This window comes from Podarcis filfolensis (assembly GCF_964270895.1).
Source record: "Podarcis filfolensis genome assembly, chromosome: 9".
Lineage (NCBI taxonomy): Eukaryota > Metazoa > Chordata > Lepidosauria > Squamata > Lacertidae > Podarcis > Podarcis filfolensis.
Window position 1 is genome coordinate 29236011 of NC_139610.1, and position 20837 is coordinate 29256847.

General features: G+C 40.2%; 1 protein-coding gene across 24 annotated transcripts in view; it reads right to left on the reverse strand.

Annotated features, from left to right (window-relative positions):
• TENM3 (teneurin transmembrane protein 3) overlaps window positions 1–20837 on the reverse strand; it is a 1278808-nt gene that overhangs the window by 828135 nt on the left and 429836 nt on the right. The window lies entirely within an intron of this gene.

Sequence of the window (20837 nt, forward strand, 5' to 3'; positions counted from 1 at the left end):
GTGGGGGAGTACTCTAATTAAATCTATTTACTTTTCATTCCCAGGACACTAGTCTATTAACATATAGCATATTAAGCATAACAATTCAAATACTGAAAAGAATGAATAGAAAGGCCTAGTACTTCTTTTTCGAGAAAAATAGGTGCCAGTACTCACCATGAAGTTGTTACTGTTAAGTGCCACACTTTTTAACAACAACAAAAAGATGTGCTGGTACTACATACCCTTGATTACCCCTGAAAAAAACACTGCCACAGTAAATCACAGTAAATACCACACTATTTCCACATTCTGCTGACATCTTTTTAACAACAAACAGCCTCAGTACAATTCCAGAGGGCTGGAGACAGCTAATATATGAAATGCTTTAAATGGGTGTATGAATTTAATGTGTCTTGTTTTTACAGTGGTACTTAATTCGTTCCGGAGGTCCGTACTTAACCTGAAACTGTTCTTAACCTGAAGCACCACTTTAGCTAATGGGGCCTCCTGCTGCCGCCGTGCCGCTGGAGCCCGATTTCTGTTCTCATCCTGAAGCAAAGTTCTTAACCTGAAGCACTATTTCTGGGTTAGCGGAGTCTGTAACCTGAAGTGTATGTAACCTGAAGCGTATGTAACCTGAAGCGTATGTAACCCGAGGTACTACTGTACTTTCAAAATAACAGCTACGATAGCCCAACAAGGATCATGGCATGCAGCAAGGATACTTAACTATGCCCATTTCCCCAGTTCAGGAACCTGGATGGGAGCTGTTGCTTCAGCAATGAAACAGCTTAGGCTGAGAGCTTACTATATATACACCCCACTGCCATGGCCAATGGGCCAATAACATTTGGAGAGGAGCACTTTGACGATCCCTGCTCTATCCATGAAGACTGACTGGCCTTCAGTCAGTTAATTGAGCACTTTAATGTTGGCTCTAAAATTCCACACCGGCTCACCACCTCCTCTGCTTCTGTGGCCCAGCAGAGATAAGAGCTGACTAGGAATCTCCAGTCCTCCTTAGGTAGCAATGCCCAGATCCAAAAACTCCTCAGGGTCTTTGGCAGTGTGGAAAATTGAGGGAAGGGTCTGCTTCCCTTGCTCCTCAGGGGAAGAGACCTCATCCTTGAGGTCTGGGAATGACTGAACTCTGACTTCTCCATATCCTAGTTCCAGTGAAAACCACACTCCATCTAGGAAGCTGCTATTTGCCCTGGAAGGAAATGAATTTATTTAAAATAAATAAGCCACCTAGAGTGCCTAGGGAAACCCAGCCAGATGGGTGGGGTATAAATAAATAAATGATGATGATGATGATTTGTAGTAGTAGTTGTAAGATTAAAGGTAAAGGTAAAGGGACCACTGACCATTAGCTCCAGTCGCGGACGACTCTGGGGTTGCAGCGCTCATCTCGCTTTATTGGCCGAGGGAGCCGGTGTTTGTCCGCAGACAGCTTCCGGGTCATGTGGCCAGCATGACTAAGCCGCTTCTGACGAACCAGAGCAGCGCACGGAAATGCCGTTTACCTTCCCACTGGAGTGGTACCTATTTATCTACTTGCACTTTGATGTGCTTTCGAACTGCTAGGTTGACAGGAGCAGGAACCGAGCAACGGGAGCTCACCCCGTCGCGGGGATTCGAACTGCCGACCTTCTGATCGGCAATTCCTAGGCTCTGTGGTTTAACCCACAGCGCCACCCGCATCCCAGTAGTAAGATTGTTGTTGTTTAGTCGTTTAGTCGTGTCCGACTCTTCGTGACCCCATGGACCAGAGCACGCCAGGCACTTCTGTCTTCCACTGCCTCCCGCAGTTTAGTCAGACTCATGTTTGTAGCTTCAAAGACACTATCCAACCATCTCGTCCTCTGTCGTCCCCTTCTCCTTGTGCCCTCCATCTTTCCCAACATCAGGGTCTTTTCCAGGGAGTCTTCTCTTCTCATGAGGTGGCCAAAGAATTGGAGCCTCAGCTTCACGATCTGTCCTTCCAGTGAGCACTCAAGGCTGATTTCCTTAAGAATGGATAGGTTTGATCTTCTTGCAGTCCATGGGACTCTTAAGAGTCTCCTCCAGCACCATAATTCAAAAGCATCAATTCTTCGACGATCAGCCTTCTTTATGGTCCAGCTCTCACTTCCATACATCACTACTGGGAAAACCATAGCTTTTACTATACGGACCTTTGTTGGCAAGGTGATGTCTCTACTTTTTAAGATGCTGTCTAGGTTGGTCATTGCTTTCCTCCCAAGAAGCAGGCGTCTCTTAATTTCGTGGCTGCTGTCACCATCTGCAGTGATCATGGAGCCCAAGAAAGTAAAATCTCTCACTGCCTCCAATTCTTCCCCTTCTATTTGCCAGGAGGTGATGGGACCAGTGGCCATGATCTTCGTTTTTTTGATGTTGAGCTTCAGACCATATTTTGCGCTCTCCTCTTTTACCCTCAATAAAAGGTTCTTTAATTCCTCCTCACTTTCTGCCATCAAGGTTGTGTAGTAAGATAAATAATATTATCTTACTAATAGTAGTAAGATAAATAATATTAAAAACATACATGTATCCAGTGTATTAACTATTTTGACCCTGAGTGTCAAGAGTTCTGAATCATTATGCCACATGCCCTTAACCACAATCAACCTTTATAGGAATTACACACCTTTGTGAGATTTCTGAACATGGTTCTAAATGGATATAGTTATATGTATGTTTGGTTCTCTGCTCTACTTTACCACCTTCATGTGTATATGCTTAGACTCTGAATATTGCTAGCCAACTGATAGGGACGGAGAGTGGGCCCTGGCTTTAGTGCTTCTCCTGATCTCACCCTCTTGAATGAACAGCTAATTGACACTATTTATCATACCTTACTAGGGATATTAAATTTGGATCCATCCATTTGCTTTATCAGTCCTTGGGCTGATTACTCATAGTCCAAGTGGATCAGCCTTGGTTCCTCAGCAACTATGTCTGCTGCCCCATGCTAATAGAAGGTTGTTTTTTTTTCTCTGTATTACTTACAGGAATTGGTGTCCTTTTTCTCTGGCAAGATGCTATTTGTTCCATAGAAAAAACATACCAGTGCCAGGTCCCAGTATGCTTTCTCCCCATTGTGTAAATAGCTTGTGGGGCAATTTAGATCAGGAAATCAGGGGAAAGGGTAAGACCTTCATCCAGTTCAGGTTCCCTAATATTCTGAGCATGAATTGCATTTGGTTATGCCCTTGTTCAGAGAGAGCTGAGGAATTACTTTTCACTTATGACAACCCTTCCACATTTGGTCTACTAAATCCATTTCTATAGACCTTGTGAGTAAAAATAGTAATTAGATTTTTAGGTAGCTAGATTCTGGAAAGCTTGTCTTCTGGAAGGCTGAGCTTGGTAAATTAGCTGGGTAATGACCCTAACTACTTCAAAATGAAGTTTTATTAAAGCAATGAATGGAAACTAATAAAGGCCAAGTTATAGTCCCTTGAATGTAATGGCCCACAATTCAGCCTCAAAAGAGTTCATAAGAGAGGGTGTGATTTAGATGACATTTAAATGCAAAAGCTCCCAAGAGCTCATTAAATTGTACAGCAAACAATAGAAATTTCCTTAATAAAATCAGGCTGAATCTGTAAACACACCCGAGTACAGAAATTAATGTGGATGCTACAGGAAAAATAAGTGGTTTGGATCCAGACTAAGCTAGTTGAATTTAGCTCCCATTGAAATCAATAGGATAAGTTAATCATAACCTCGGTCCCACTGATTCAAATGGAACTAGGTCTTATTAACTTAGCCTGGACCCAACCCATTATAATTAAATATCTTCCTTCACATAGTTTTCATGCATACACTGAGTGCCAGATAGTAAATTCTTGCACAGGATTCAGATGATGTTTCCCCAGCAAGAGATTTTAGAGTGCATTCACACTCATTTGGTTTCAAGCAGCAGTAATTTCAACAGCAGAGTAATTCTCTCCTGTAGTATCTGCGCTGCCAATACACTGGAAGGTAAACAACTTTTGTTTATTTCTGTGCATTTGTACATAGCACAATGGAAGCTACCAGGTGAGACCTGGGAGGGTCCACCACTTTCCATTTGAGAGAATCCTCTGCATTTTCTTTTCTCTTTCTCTTTAGATTAGTTTCTCTTATCTTGTGGTATTATGATTTTTTAAAAATAAAATCTTATGACAAAAAGTAAGGTGGTTATGCAGCTGTCACAGACTATAGCCACATGCAGACTTATTTAGGAATAAAGGTAAAGGGACCCCTGACCATTAGGTCCAGTCGTGGCCAACTCTGGGGTTGCGGCACTCATCTCGCTTTATTGGCCGAGGGAACCGGCGTACAGCTTCCGGGTCATGTGGCCAGCATGACTAAGCCGCTTCTGGTGATCCAGAGCAGCACACAGAAACGCCGTTTACCTTCCCGCTGGTGCGGTACCTATTTATCTACTTGCACTTTAACGTGCTTTCGAACTGCTAGGTTGGCAGGAACAGGGACCGAGTAATGGGACCTCACCCTGTCGCGGGGATTCGAACCGCCAACCTTCTGATCGGCAAGTACTAGGCTCTGTGGTTTAACCCACAGTGCCACCCACATCCCTTATTTAGGAATAAGTCCCAGTAAACTTGGTAGAATTCTCTTTCAAGTCAATTCATATTGAACTGGGCTGACAGATGCCTACCAGCTTTGTGCATGTGACATTATCAGTGACCAGTCCTCCTGGTTTCTCTGCTTTCATTCCAGGGGACCCAGCAGTGGTATCATAGGAACATAACTTATACTGAGTCAGACCATTGGTGCATCTAGCTCACCGTTGTCTACACTGTCTGGCAGTGGCTCTCCATGGTTTCAGGCAGGGGACATTCCCAACCCTTACCTGGAGATGCAAGGGGTTGAACTGGGGCCCTTCTGCATGCAAAAGCAGATGCTCAACAACAGAGCCACGCCCCCCTCAGAGGTGGAATTCTTTGGCACTAATGGCTGTGCCTGCTTACCCCCAGTCATATTTATTGGATGTCTGTAAATTGCATTGAGTGTCAATAGTGACACATAACTATTAGCTTAAAAAATGGCCTACTACTGCACCATTTTGTCACCTATGTTAACTAATGTTGCCTTTTGTTTTGTATGTTCATCGTATAGAAGGCTGCGCTGCACGTCTCCCTCACTCCATGTGTAAATAAAAGCAAGCAAGCAGCATTGCTACATTTCCCCACAGCATGGCGGTCCCTCGTGTAGCAAGTTTATACTCCATTCCTTACGTGCATGCAGGCAATCTAGGCATTGATGTAGCACTGCTCATACGCTTCAGGTTACATACGCTTCAGGTTATAGACTCCGCTAACCCAGAAATAGTGCTTCAGGTTAAGAACTTTGCTTCAGGATAAGAACAGAAATCGTGCTCCGGCAGCGCGGCGGCATCAGGAGGCCCCATTAGCTAAAGTGGCGCTTCAGGTTAAGAACAGTTTCAGGTTAAGTACGGACTTCTGGAACGAATTAAGTACTTAACCCGAGGTACCACTGTATTGACTTGGAAATTAGCCAATCTCTAGAGTGAACTCTTATGCTTATATACCGCGAAGGCAAGGGAATTTCTGTACTGCTGCTTATGCTATATCGTTCAGGAATTTTGATTGGCGTTGCAGTCGTCCAAATTAGTTTATATCCCTGTGAATGACCATGACAAGAGGTCTGGGGATTTCCTCCCACTCTTACTAAAGTTATATAAGTGTTTTGGTTTGCATATTGTTTAGGAACATTTAGGAAATTTGACTGTTAGGCCTTTAAAAATGAACTGAATCAAATTTTTCACTCATCCCTACTTACAGCATATATCAGACTTGTGGTCTGGCAGTTCCTTGCCCATTCTTTAGAAGGACAGATCCAGAGTAAACAAATCAACTCAACTCACTGGAGGCCAAGATTACACTAACCATAACATTTATTTTACGATATGAAGCTCCTCTTTACTAGAATGATAGTCCGTGAGAGACAAGGTGGATATGTTTGCTTATACCACATTTTCCTTCCTTAGGGCATAGGTGCTTCTCTCATAAATTATTCTGGAATTGAATATTCAAATACTAACAGAACAAGTGATCAGACTTTTATAACTGTTTTTTTCATAATTGCTGTTCCTTTCCTACCATAGCTATTGTCAGCACTTACCAATATATGTTCTAAAGAGGTCATAGAGGAAAAGAAAAGAAAAACTTGGCTGAACATTTCCTTGTCTGTGAAATCATTTCACTGTTTTTATATTCATTTAAACCCTTGACCTGCCAAAGCTTAAAAATAAGCTACTGAAGAAAAAAAGTGAAATGAGCAACACTTTGACAAAATTCTTTCATAATAAAGTAGCTTCTAGGTGTTATACTAGACAATTAATACTGCCTTCAAGGTCATTGAAACATACACATGCCTGGCCCCTAGAGAGGTAATTAAAAGTTGAATTGGGTGGTGATTTTTTCCAATGGGATGTAAGGCCAAATGGGAAATTTTAAAAGTAATTTTTATTGCTGAAAACAACTGATGCCACCAATTGGGTATCATTTATTATGGAAAACAGCCCGTTCATTCTTTTGCAATGAGATGATAACCCCCCCCCCAATAATAATGGGGGATCAGTTGAAACTGAATATGAAACAGAAGGTATTTCAGATTGAATCTGAAACAAATTGGGCAAGACTACCTGTGAGAAGTGAGAGCTGGACCATAAAGAAGGCTGATCGCCGAAGAATTGATGCTTTTGAATTATGGTGCTGGAGGAGACTCTTGAGAGTCCCATGGACTGCAAGAAGATCAAACCTATCCATTCTTAAGGAAATCAGCCTTGAGTGCTCACTGGAAGGACAGATCGTGAAGCTGAGGCTCCAGTACTTTGGCTACCTCATGAGAAGAGAAGACTCCCTGGAAAAGACCCTGATGTTGGGAAAGATGGAGGGCACAAGAAGAAGGGGACGACAGAGGGCGAGATGGTTGGATAGTCCCAGGCCCTAAGGAAGTTAGATTGGCCTCAACCAGAGCCAGGGCCTTTTCAACTCTGGCTCCGGCCTGGTGGAACGCCCTGCCTCATGAGACCAGGGCCCTGCAGGATCTGATTTCTTTCCGCAGGGCCTGTAAGACAGAGTTGTTCCGCCTGGCCTTTGGCTTGGAGCCAATTTGATTCCCTCCCTCCCTCTCTTTCTTTTTTCTTTTCCTTCTCCTCCTGCAATGAGGCTACATTTTAATATTTTAATGTTCCATTATTTTAATGTTGTATTTTATTTTTGTTTTTAAGTTGTAAACATTCATCTTGTTTTTATTATTGCTTGTAAGCCGCTCTGAGCCCGGCCTTGGCTGGGGAGGGCAGGGTATAAATAAATTATTATTATTATTATTATTATTATTATTATTATTATTATTATTGTGTCTTCGAAGCTACCAGCATGAGTTTGACCAAACTGCGGGAGGCAGTGGAAGACAGAAGTGCCTGGCGTGCTCTGGTCCATGGGGTCACGAAGAGTCGGACACGACTAAACGACTAAACAACAACAACACGTGTGCATTTTAGACCAAAGAAGTAATGCAATGCAGCTCAATTAAATGATACCTAGTAACTGCTGTAGCATGGGTCCAAAGCTGTCAAGCCTTGGATATGTCAGTGGAAATTGTAACTTTCCCCCCTGAATGGAAAACTCCCATGGCATATCAGATATTACTTATAAAATGACCTTTGGTTTCAAAGAGATTTGCCAGGTAGCACTGGGAGCAGGGGGTTGCTGCTGTTTGAAAACAAGTCCAAAGCTCCTAGGGTGCATGGAATCCAATGTATGGTGCTTTGAATCTAGGCCTGTGTGTTTTCAATGGGTGTCCCCTACATAGGAAATGACCTCCACTATCACTATTGCTGCCCTCTTCTTTGCAGGTATTTTGTTTCCCCACACTCTTGAGAATAAAACCATTTTTTATTTTGTACACTCCAGTGTGTGATATTGAGGCAATAATACCTTAATAGTTCCTAGACTCCAAGAAAGAAAGCAATTGCGGTAGCAAACTGCAGAATTGTACCTATGGATTGTTAGTCTGACTTGTATCCAGTGTCTGCCTCCACTATGTTTTTGGTTTCCCTCCAATTCCCTAAAGCATGTTTGGGGAAGATGATGGATGTATATGGGGGAGGAAAGGGTGGAAAGTTTCATTATGCAAGTGTAAATCATTGTGGTGATGGAATGGTTACAGTGGTGCATTGGATAGAATCTTCTGTGCTGTCCCTGAAGCCTTGGGGCAGATAACATTTAAGAGTAATCTAACTGAGATCTGTCAAAAACTAGTTGCCACTGGACAGTGTGGTACAATAGTTCAGACAGTCAGAATCAAGGCTTTGTTACCCTGGGGATACCAATATATATTCTGTGTCAGGAATAGGCTAACCGTGTTCTCTGAACTCAAAGTGTATGTTCAAACCTCAGTGTTAGAAACTGGCTTGTTTGAACTCCCCATTATCTACCATTTATAATTCAGATGGCTGTGGTGCTAAACTGTGGTTAACCTAAAATATACGTAAGTGGAAGCTTCTGATTTCCTCCTTGCAGCTGCAACAGAAGAGGAAAGGAGGTGGGGGAGCAACTGATGCTTCCCATGACTCAATTTTGTATTGCTGAATCTAACCAGGCCAGTGCACTCAGGACAAGGAGCTGTGCAATATAGATTTAAAAGAAGACACTCCTAACAAAAGTACATTAGAATGATGGATAATCTTCCACAATTTTTCTTCTGCACTCCTGGAGAGGTGTATGTGCTAAATCTGCTTAGGAATTTAAGAGGTGACTTTCTGAACATAATGCTGGCCCAGCACTTCCAGTTGCTATCCTGCTTCTAGCAATGACCTATAACCAGTACTTTGTTGCAAGATGAAAAACCCATAATATATCTGGACTATTTTGTAGAGCTGTACCACATGTGAGAGGGAAGGAATTCCTTCTTAACTACAGATAGCAATTACTTTATGCCCTGGAGCAAGAAGACTGATATCCCTTATACCTAGCCAGTGGAAGCGTAAAACTATTCTCAAATACTATGAATGTTTGAACTTCCTGAAGCACTCCAGAAAGTGTTTCATCTCAATACAGATTCAGTGGATCCATTACAGCTTATGTTGCACTACACAAAAAAACATATTGTATTTGCCTTTCTTTTATCACTTCTTTGATCATGCAGTAAAGGACAAAAGAGTTAAAAATGTTCAGTTCAATTTCCCTGATCAATTTATTATTAATATTTCCTTTTGAAGGTCTTTATATCAACAGAAAGGAGAAATAAGTAATTAAACTGGTTATAAGAAAGTTTCGTTAATGTTGTTGGTGTTCAAAATCAATGAATAAGAACAAAAAAAATTATTTATTGTTACAATGCACAATGTATTGTTTTAGAATCTGGTCATCTTAGCTACACCCTTTGATAGGCAGAGAAGTTTTGCTTTCATCAAAACAATTCAGAAAGCAAAGCCCAAACACAGTGACAGGGAGCATCTGCAGACCATTGCCAATGTCATTTCTCTGTTCCCACAAGGCAGAAAATGTTTACTTGGTTGGTGTAATAGACAGAATCACTAACTACGCACATGTGCACAAAGGGAGAGATGGAAAGTCAGTCACACAGAACATAACAATCCTCTGGGACTGAAAGGTCACGTCCAATAGTGTGACAAAAAAATACCCCTCCAAACCCAATATTCCAATCAGGTTGTTGTCAAGTAGCTAATGCCTTCATGAATACTATTGAATGCATTTCAGAGCAATGACCAGGGTACTCATTTAACTCAAAGAAAACTGCAGTTTTTGATCAACTCCCTTCAGTTTTCCTACAGATACTGATGCTTGTTATTATCCTATTATCCTAATTCTATGTATTATCGTAAGTCGACATAAATCTTCATGATAATGTCTTAAATGTGTAATAGGAACCTTATGCCTTTTTTAGCATTATACATTTATTGCTGATATGTAAACAAATTTACACCATAGTTTCGCTCTGCATTAATGGCTGTATAATCTCTAAAGAAGGAGATCAAGCCCACTGTATATCATAATTATCTAATACTCATAATGAAATAAGAGATAAACCAATAAACCTCTGCTGCTGCAGGGTAGATAAGATCTACTAAAGGAGCAAATTATTTTTATACAACATTGCAGAATAATGCATTTTTGGAAACATTTTCTGTAGCATAAAATCCTAAAAAGGAGTTCCACAGATTGCATTATCTAGAAGTTACTTTCATACACTTTGTGATGACAAAAAATTACATTTGATTCACCCTATGGAAATTAGTATGTCAAAATGTACCATTACTGTATATCTTGTGTTGAATCATAAATGTACATTAAAACTCAAAAGTAAATGAGTTTCAGTAGAGCAATTAAAAAATTCTCACCCATGAACAAAGACAGGAAAGATATCCCACATATTAAAAACTGAGGTAAAAAAGTCTCATTTTTGTTACGTACAAAACAGTGTGTCCAACATGAAGGACACAAGATACGACAAGTCTCTCTACACAGCAAATATAAGAAGAGCTGACAGAAGAAAGGTTCAAGCAACAGAAATGCGCAGCGCTTAATGTCATGAGCTGCCCTTAACCTTTACCTAGAAGAGTGGCTTTTAACCCTTTATACTACTGTTAAGGGATGCGGGTGGCGCTGTGGTCTAAACCACAGAGCGTAGGGCTTGCCGATCAGAAGGTCAGCGGTTTGAATCCCTGCAACGGGGTGAGCTCCCGTTGTTCGGTCCCAGCTCCTGCCAACCTAGCAGTTCAAAAGCATGTCAAGTGCAAGTAGGTACTGCTCTGGAGGGAAGGTAAACGGCATTTCCGTGTGCTGCTCTGGTTCGCCAGAAGCAGCTTAGTCATGCTGGCCACATGACCCAGAAGCTGTCTGTGGACAAACGCCAGCTCCCTTGGCCAGTAAAGCGAGATGAGTGCCGCAACCCCAGAGTCGTCCGCGACTGGACTTAACAGTCAGGGGTCCCTTTACCTTTACCACTGTTATGGGCCTACAATCCCCAGGAAAATGTTCAAGTCCATCACTAGCACAACTAATGAAGTACGACTGTTATCAGAGTACATGCTCTGCAAGCAGAAAGTCCTGAGTTTAATACCCCTCTTTCCCAGCCAAAACAAGGGAAGACCTGAGACTTGGTGAACTATTCAGTCAGAATAGGCAGCATGAGCTAGATGGATCTATATTGTGAATCAGTATAAACAGCCCATAGAGATGGGTGGTACACTTTTGTATGTGGTTTTGAACAATATACACATTTTTGCAAACAGTTCCCCTAACATAATGTATTTTGTGTGGTATTTTGACCTCTACATGCATTTGGTATGCACACCTTAGCTTAGTATATGAATTTTTGTACATATTACTTGGGTAGATGATACTACTACTACTAATTTATTATTTATACCCCTCCCGTCTGGCTGGGTTTCCCCAGCCACTCTGGGCGGCTCCCAACAGAATACTAAAAACACGATAAAAGATAAAATATTAAAAACTTCCCTAAACAGGGCTGCTTTCACATGTCTTCTAAAAGTCAGATACAGTAGTTGTTTATTTCCTTGACATCTGATGAGAGGGTGTTCCACAAGGCGGGTGCCACTACCGAGAAGGCCCTCTACCTGGTTCCCTGCAACCTGACTTATCGCAGTGAGGAAATTGCCAGAAGGCCCTCGGAGCTGGACCTCAGAGAAGCATATTGAAAAATCTGGCTATGTCCAAATTTCAAAGGATGGCTGTACTTTGGTTTGTGTATTTTTTCAGAAAATACAACTTAAGTAAGCTCGTCTTTTGATGCAAACTGAGCTGAATTTCTCCTGTGCTACATACTTGTGTACAGAATTTACAGAGTTGCTCCTTATGTGTTGAAAAAACACAGGCCATAAATCCTTTTTGATTGCCTCAGACAGAATGGAAAGATTCATACAGATATACTTTCCTTTAAGGAAAACAGTTGACAATGTCTTTCATGTGGGCTCTTGGAGTTAATTGTAGGGAACTCTGAGGATTAAAGGCATCTTTCCAAATAATGGGCTTGTATAGAATCTCAAGAAATATCTCATTGCTCATTTTAGCCGAAAATAGCTCACAAAGATAGGAAGCAATGTCTTGCAGCGTACAGGGTAGGGGCCACTGTGGTTCAGGCCAGTGTTCGAATCAATCCTTGCTTCTTCTTTTTCCTGGGGCTTCTACTAATTAGACAGAAAAGGGAATTGCTACTGTGTTAGAAAGACAGTGAGTTGGGTTCACTGCACCTCAAGTTTAATTCTGGGTCAAAAACAGAGCAACTTGGATAGAATAGTTTCAAACATCTATCAAAATAATTACCAAATCCACTGTATATCATCGTAAAAATTATGTCAAACTTTAAAGAAGCTAGAAGTCATAGGGTAGCCTATATAAATCTACATGATTAGTATTAATATTCAGTTTTTTTTCTTTCTTTGTGAATTTTGGGATCTGAAAGGGTTATTTGGAAATAAGTAATTTTTAAATGTCTTAAGGCCAGTATCAGGCAGCATACAATCTTTTATAGTTTCCTAATCTTTGTGACACGATGCCCTCCAGCAAGCACAGAATGGTTCCTCTTTTGGTGCTTTTAAAAAGACCAGAATGAATCAGAATAAAGTTGGTCTCAGCATGTTAAAACAGCGTGAAATGCATTCCCTTGCAAATTGTTTACAGAAAAATGTGTTTATGGAAATGTATCCCTGATTAATATTACTAAAGGTAAAAGATCCTCTTGGAGTCATTTTAATTGTATTCCTTCCCTTAGTGTATTGAGTCTGTGTGACATTCAGACTATCACTAAATCCAGAAACAGGTACGCAACACAGCCGTATGCATTTTGCATGGAATTAAAGTTCAGCGGGAGCAAGGGTGCTGTAGAACCCAGACACTCTCACAACCTTATCCTTAACATTTTCCAGGCCTTCTAAGATTTCGTCATTCTTTTTATTTTTTAAATTCTGCTGCTTTGCTATACAATTAATTGTTATATTTTATCATTTTGTTGAAACTATAAGCTGTCCAAAGAACATATTAGGTGGCACATAATTAGGTAGCATATAATAATTTTATACAAGTAATAAAAATAAATATTTATTCAGAAGCAACAGAGCACGCTAACCACACACCCTCGCTGGGCGAAGGGTTGGAATGAGCAGTGTTCCTCTGTCCAAGTTTCCTGGTTTAGGTGGCCTCCTGGGCAGAATGGATACTGGCAGAATCCCCGCCAGAGGTAGCCAGCGGAATTGGGGTGTTTTGAGTGCAAATAGGCGCTGGACCAGCCGGTGATCCATTGGATCCCAAGCCCATTTCACTGCTGTTGTGCATAGGACCAAATTCAGACCTGGCTGTTATGCCACCTCCAGACTGACACAGCAAAATCCCTGCCTCCACCCTCCCAAAAGGACTGCAGATGCAATGGTGTCCCTACCACTCCATGCAGACACATTGACAGAGAAGGGGGGATAGTTTGGATTTCAGCCTAAATCCTACTCAGGAAAGTGGGGCTTATTTCCTAATAAACCTATGTAGGATTGCGCTATTAATAAAGCAGATTGAATTTAGCTTCAAAACTGTGATGCAGCTACAGCCTGAAACTAAGGAAGGTCTTAACAGCAGAAGACACTTGTGATTATGTGTGGGAACAAGTCCCTCTTCCCAACCATTTCATTTCCAAAACAGGAATATGGAGGTGCTTGTTGATTCAACATTGTTGATGGAAGCCCAAATGACCTCTGCAGCATGAAGTGCCTTTTATTAGCTGAAGTTGGTGCATCAGCTGTGAGGCCACCTGGACAGAGATATCCCAGCAACATTTAGTGCTCTAGTAACCACCAGACAAAAATAAGCAATTATTCACACCACACACCACTAGTTCTCTCACCAAGCCTTATTTAATACAAGAAAGCTGACTTTCTCACATTTCAAAGCTAGTTAGTAATAGAATCACTCAGATTAGCTTTCTTCCTGCAGGTTCCTATTGAATCACTTTTGCTACCACTCAGTAAGAGCACATCACTAAATTTAATATGAACAACTACTGTGTCTATTCAGCACCCATCTACTGATAATCTGCAGCTACCATTCAGCCTTTGTCGTCACTGTTCCAACACACATTCAACTTTAAGTCTACAGAGGCATACAGGATGCCTGAATTTTTTTTTCTGCTTTTGCACCAGTATTTCAGTTCAGAACCAAAATATAGTAGGCAAGCTCCAACATCACATCAGGAGACTCAGCATAATTCCCTTTCCTCTCCACCCCGCAAATTTGCCCCAGGTGGTAACCCAGCTCTCCATAGAATGTTTTGAGGGTGCACAGTGGGTGGCATGTTGGAGGAGAAAAAGGGTAAGTCCCATTTCTGCAACTGGAGGTCTGTTGCACAACAAGAACACAACAAGTGACACACAATAATTATAATTATCATGTCCACTGGAGATACACTTGGTATACACACTGGAGATATACTGGAGAATGAGTTAGATAAAGTCACAGGACAGTTTCATGGATGGCCCATTACAAATGTGAAAATCAGGGATGCAATTTGACTTGCATCGTCACGGGAGCTTAGGGTATACCTGTTACTGTTTCAGAATCTGTGTGAGAAGCTGTAGCTATACTTTAGACTCTACAAACACAAAAATGACTCAGCTATGTTAGTTGCTCTGGAATCTTACACTTTAAATATCTCCTATGGAAACCCCTTATCAATAGAAAAGAAATTAATTTTACAAATATTTAAATTGTTAATTACACATGCAATCTCCACAATACATCTATTAAAATTGAAGATATGTGTCTGTGGAGTGAAGTCCATTTCCCACTCTGTGCACAGTATTTTACCGTTCCAACAGCATGAAAGTTACACTGAGTTATAGAATTAACATCCAGAACAACAAAATCTACTAGTCAAATGCATATCAGTTGTGATTCTTGAGACTTTTACCATGACATTGTTTTTTTTACCCCATCTTACATGGATAAAACTATTTCAGTCACGCAGACTCATAAGGAGTCAAGCACTGAATTTCTTTGCAATAGTCCTAAATTCTTTACTTGACTTTTAAGATACTGCTTCAAATTATTCATCTTCATACTTCTAATGCCGTGTGTATCATGCATGGAAAAAATGAATACGCCTAGGGAACATGTGCAGTGTGATCTTTAAAGGGCACAGCAGATATTTTACTTTCATGTAAGAAAATAGAAATCCTGCCACTCAGAATTCCTGAAAGGCTTAAAAACACGTAAACAAGTAAAAGACTCAAAAGAAAGGTAATATATGCCATGTAAGTTCAAAGGAAATGTTCTACAGCCAGATAAAACTAATTTTGTCGCTTTCATTCTGAGAGCCAATACATTTAAAGTAAACTACTAAAATATAAAAGATTACAAGTTCGCTGAATCAGAAGAATCCCAGCTTTTGGTATGATTAAGTTTTAATTGTATTTCTCCTTAGGGATCACTAGTAGCTAATAAGCTCACAAAAATAGTTCTTTAAATAGCAAGAGTAGTAAAAGTCTCTCCATGTGCTTTATTTTGATATGCTTGGTTGCCTAAGGCATCCTACTGCCTGCAGTTTCAAATGCTCTGTTTTCATCAATGAAATATCTAAATGAAACACAAAATATGCTCATTTGGAAAATGACAGCTCAGTGGCCCTTGTTTCAAGAGCTAATCTAGGGTTCAGTAAATCTAAAATATAAAGCTTTTACTTGGTGCATTTAAATCTATTTAAATCTATTTCTAAGAAATATCAAAATGTATTTGGCATGCTGTAGAATATATTCCCCCCACACACTTAAATCATGCCTATTTTACAATGATTTCAAACACGATAAAGAAGTACTATCCATCAGATCCACAAGCACGAAACTGGCTGACAATACTTTTTTGTATCGTATGAAGGACAACTGCCTAAATTGTACTAGCATCTAACAATATTGTTAAACTTAATAAAATATTATTATATAAAAAAAATTGTACTAGCATCTATAATCTCTTTGATTATACACATATTCCCAAGCCCGATATGTGAGTAACTGAGCATTTAACTAGTGATAATCATTTATCACATTCAAAATGAACTCTTTCAGGGCCAGGGCCATCTGGGCACCTGGTGTCTGGTTGAAATCTCTGCACACCACCTTCTGATACAGAGACATGTTTTAAGGATGCTACCCATACCATTTTGAAGACTTTAGAAGACTACGTTTAGAAGACTGTACAAACAAAGGCAGATCTAGTTGTGCCATAGGTACACAGTACACAGTGATTCCAGGAAGATTTTCAGTGGACATGTATTCTAGGTAGCACTGGTTGTATGCTTAATTAAATGTTCCTTGAGAAATACATTCATTGAGTGGTCTTAGGGAAGCCAAATTCCCAATTTGGATATAAATTATTGGTACCCCCCATACTTTACTAGGATGAGAATGCAAGATTATTACGATGAAGATATCCTTGACCTTCCACCTTGCCCACCACTGTGCTTTAGTACTGAAAGTATGATTTCTGAAACCACAAGTCCTTGCCTGAATAGTGCCATAATCTCTGCATACAGACCAGTATACAGAATCAAAATTAGATCTTCATTTCATAAATCTGGTTTGTACTCGAGGCAAAGAGTTTTTTTCTCTTCAGATGTAACAGGAAACTATCATATCACCTAACAAATCCTATAAGGCTCTCATCACAGCATGCAGAAGAAGGGATGAGGGCATGTGCAGGAACATTTATTCTTGGGTTAAGAACATTGATGGTCAATGCACAGCTGTTGGTGGGGAAGTGCATTAGCAGTGAAGGAGCATGGCTACTCTCACACATTTGTGAACACATAAGCTATGTACATTTTCTTAGCTCTGAACTGGGTCACCATTTTTCAGCCTCAGAACCCAGTTTGTAGTTTGGAAATAACACACAAGTTTGTTGTAATGATTCACAAACCCTTAGAGAAATCCTACGGAAAAGAGAGTAACCCCACAGGAAGAGCACTATGTGTAAACATTTAAAGTTGCTTAAATAATTATTAGGAATATAGGAACCTAAGTCAGAACTATCGTCTATCTAGCTCAGTATTATTCACATTGGCTGCCAATGGCTCTCCAGGGTTTCAGACAGCAGTCTTTCCCAAACCTACCTGGGATCTTCTGCATACAAAGTAGATGCTCTGCTCTTAAGCCATGGCACTTCCCTTTTTAAGCATATACTGTTTTCTTTTTTAAAAAAACCCCCACATTTACATGTTTAGGATTGTTTTAAATCGCATGTCGCCAACTTACAATCGGCCTACACAAGTAATGATTACAAACAGGAGACACTGAGTGCTTACAATCAAAACTGTGTGTGTGGCCAGCGGATATGGGTTAAGTCAATCCTTATTCAAGCAGGATGAATGGTGAAGTGGTTGTTTGATCACTTCGTCATTCACTCAGCTCGCCTGTCAACACACAATGAAGTTTGTAAAAACCTCTCCACACACTGATGGGTGAGCTGAATGAATAATGGAGTGATAGAATGACAACCTCCATACGTGACCAGTTTGAATAAGGATTGATTCAACCCAAATCAGGCTGTGTACACAGTCCTTAAACTGTGCCATCCAAATGCTTCCATAACCTCATTTACAAAGAAAATTGGCTCCAAATATTCCTTTACCGTGACAGAATGTCCTTTCCATAAGAAGGAAGGAGCCTTTGGATCCAAGCTAGAATTCTCATGGTGCTTTAGTGATTTTTATCCTCTTCCTAGAGCTCAAGTCTCCCCTTCCCTTCCCTTCCCTTCCCTTTTATCCTCATAATAACCCTGTGAGGTAGGTTAGGCTTATAAACAGTGACTTGCCTAAAGTCATCCAGTAAGCTTTATTGCTTCTGGGGATTGTGAGATTAGACCTGGGTCTCACTAGCTAGAGCTCAAGTAGCAAATTCTCAGTCCCAAATCTACAAACCATTTCTGTCTGTGAGCACCAACAGCAGGAAACCTTAGAAATTTTGTAATTACAGGCAAGGGCTACTAATCATTCGCTGAAGGGCAACACACCCACAGAGTAATATCCAGACCTTCTTTAAAGGTATGGAGTCAATAATTTAAATGGAATAGAATCCTGGGGAATATTTATAGTGGGGAAAGATTTTCCATGGAATTTGCCAGCTGAAGAGAGAACACAAGTTCCTACACGGAACAAAGGGAGTTGGAGAAGTCCTTTGGTTCCCCACTCTCCCAATAATTAATGTAACATTCTCATTGTTAGTAAATTCATACCAACATGTCACAATTTGAAAGTGCAAGAATGATTGATGAGATATTGCTCCATCTTTATTAAAACACTGTAAAAATATAGTGCCGGTAAATTGCAGTGAATTCTGTGCAGAATTAGCTAAATCCCACAGAATTTATGTAGTGAAAGGTCCCTTAACAGGTGTGACAATTAAGGATATAACAAACTGAAGGATAAATCCCCCAGTCAACTTGTAACAAAGCAACTGCTGGTGAGAAAATTAACTTAATGAATATTAAACTCTGAACTGTCGACTGAAAATGAAGCCCATGACATATAATATGCCCATTCCAAAGAGAGAGAAAAGGCAAGGCACTTAAACCATTGAAACTAGAAGTGGTCATAACAACTAATAATTTTCAAAGTTAAAAATCAGTTTTCTTTTCAAGCTCATTCCTAGATTTTAAAAAGTGTTTATATAATTTATTAATTGTATTTGTATATTCTACATTATATTTGGCCTGATATTTTGGTTTTACTATGGTATTGTAATTTTAATTGTTCTAAACTGCCCTGATTAACGTCTAAATGAAGGAGCAAAATGTTGTTTATCCTGGTCATTATTTAAGTTTCATTTAGTTATTTTCAGTCCAATTCAGAGTAGTGAAACTTAATAAATTACATCATCTTGAGTTAGAATATTATGAAGCTGTATACAGAATATACATATGACTACACAGGCTTTCCCTAGTCACTATTCAATCTAAAAAAATCACTCACTAGTTCTTATCACTACCAACACCAGCCAAATAGCTGCTCCATTCCCATTGGAATGGACAAACAGGCCAAACCTTACGCCAAAGAATAAACGGACATAAATCGGACATCAAGAATCATAAGACAGAGAAACCAGTAGGAGAACACTTCAATCTCCCAGGACATTCTATACAAGATCTCAAAGTAGCTGTATTACTACAAAGGAATTTCAGAAATAGACTGGAAAGAGAAGCTGCTGAATTGCAACTCATTACCAAACTTAAAACCATGGAGAGACCTGGTCTGAACAAAGACATTGGATTCTTATCTCATTATACATGACAAAGCCATTTTTCACCTTCTCACCCCTTGCTTTTTCCTGTAATACCTATTGCAGTCATTAAGAGTCGTTAACAGGCTCATCACAGCTATCTGCCAACCACCCATTCCCACCACCCTTCTGAGTAATACCCCTCCCCACCTTCTCACTATATAGAAGGATCTGGCAACTTCTGTTTCAGTGTATCTGAAGAAGTGTGCATGCACACGAAAGCTCATACCAAGAACTAACTTAGTTGGTCTTTAAGGTGCTACTGGAAGGAAAAAAATATTTTTTTGTTTTGACTATGGCAGACCAACACGGCTACCTATCTGTAACCATTCCCATTGGTTACTTGAAACATACAATCTTTCTTCAGCTTGTGCAGCGCCATTGGTGTGCACCCAGGGAATTTTGCCTGTGGAATAGAGGGCAGGAACACTTAGGCGAAATTTCTTAGGCATGCCTTTGAGCAGTAAACACAACCTTAACCGTGAAGTTCCGTCGCTTGGAGGGGCCTGCACTGTGGCTTGAGGTAATGTAACAACGCAGAGCTCCAACATAAACATGCCACAGAAACAGCCCCCCCCCCATTTATCTTGTGGCATGAAGCAACATGAAGCAAAACAAGCTTGACAGCCTGGGAAACATTGGTATATTGTAACCTGTTTTATTTATAGTTCCAAAGTCTTAAAATCAGCTAATATGGTGGGGCAGGAAGTAATGCAGATGCACACATGCAACCACTGAGAAATGTCCACTACAGGGGGAGAGTATGCATTTCTTGGGGGAAGTATTGGGGCACTGTGCAGGACAGGAGGAAGGTGAATCCACACTGTATGGAGACAACATCCATTCCACATGAATACAAAGTGCTGAGCCAGCCTCTAATGCAACCCCTCAACACACATGATATACCCCCTTGCCCATTATTCTTGTCCATCAGTTATTTGTTTATATACCCTACTTGCCAACCTGGCTTCTAAGTGGTATGATTTTGTGGTGTGGACAAGTATTACCCATTGAACCCACCTCATCTGTGATGTTAGCCAATTTAATGCAAAAAGTATCTCCAGGTTGTAAATCTGAAACCCTACTATGGACATAAACTTTGGACAAAAAGTTCTCACACTCTTACAAGGTACACAGCCCAATGGTATGTCATGAGCTCATTAAGTAGTAAGCTTTCTATTTTCCAAGAGAAAATGTAATCATAATAATATACAATTTCTTTTAGGCTCCCTTCCAAAATGCTTGGCACTGAATTGCCAAGGGTGAAAAGAAAGCTGGCCTTAAATACGTAAAGGAAATTTAAACAGATATTAACAAATTGATACCAGAAAAAAAAATGCCCTTGGCTGAAAGCTAGAGGATTTGCTCATTCCCACATGTAGAGTAAATTGAAAATTCATAGCTTTTTTTCCAACATGCTCAGCAAGTTAAATAAAATAAACACTTTTTTTTATAAACACTGCTGTGACCAAAGCAATTATATAAAAGAAAATGATACATATGTTAGTCTTACAGCTTCAAC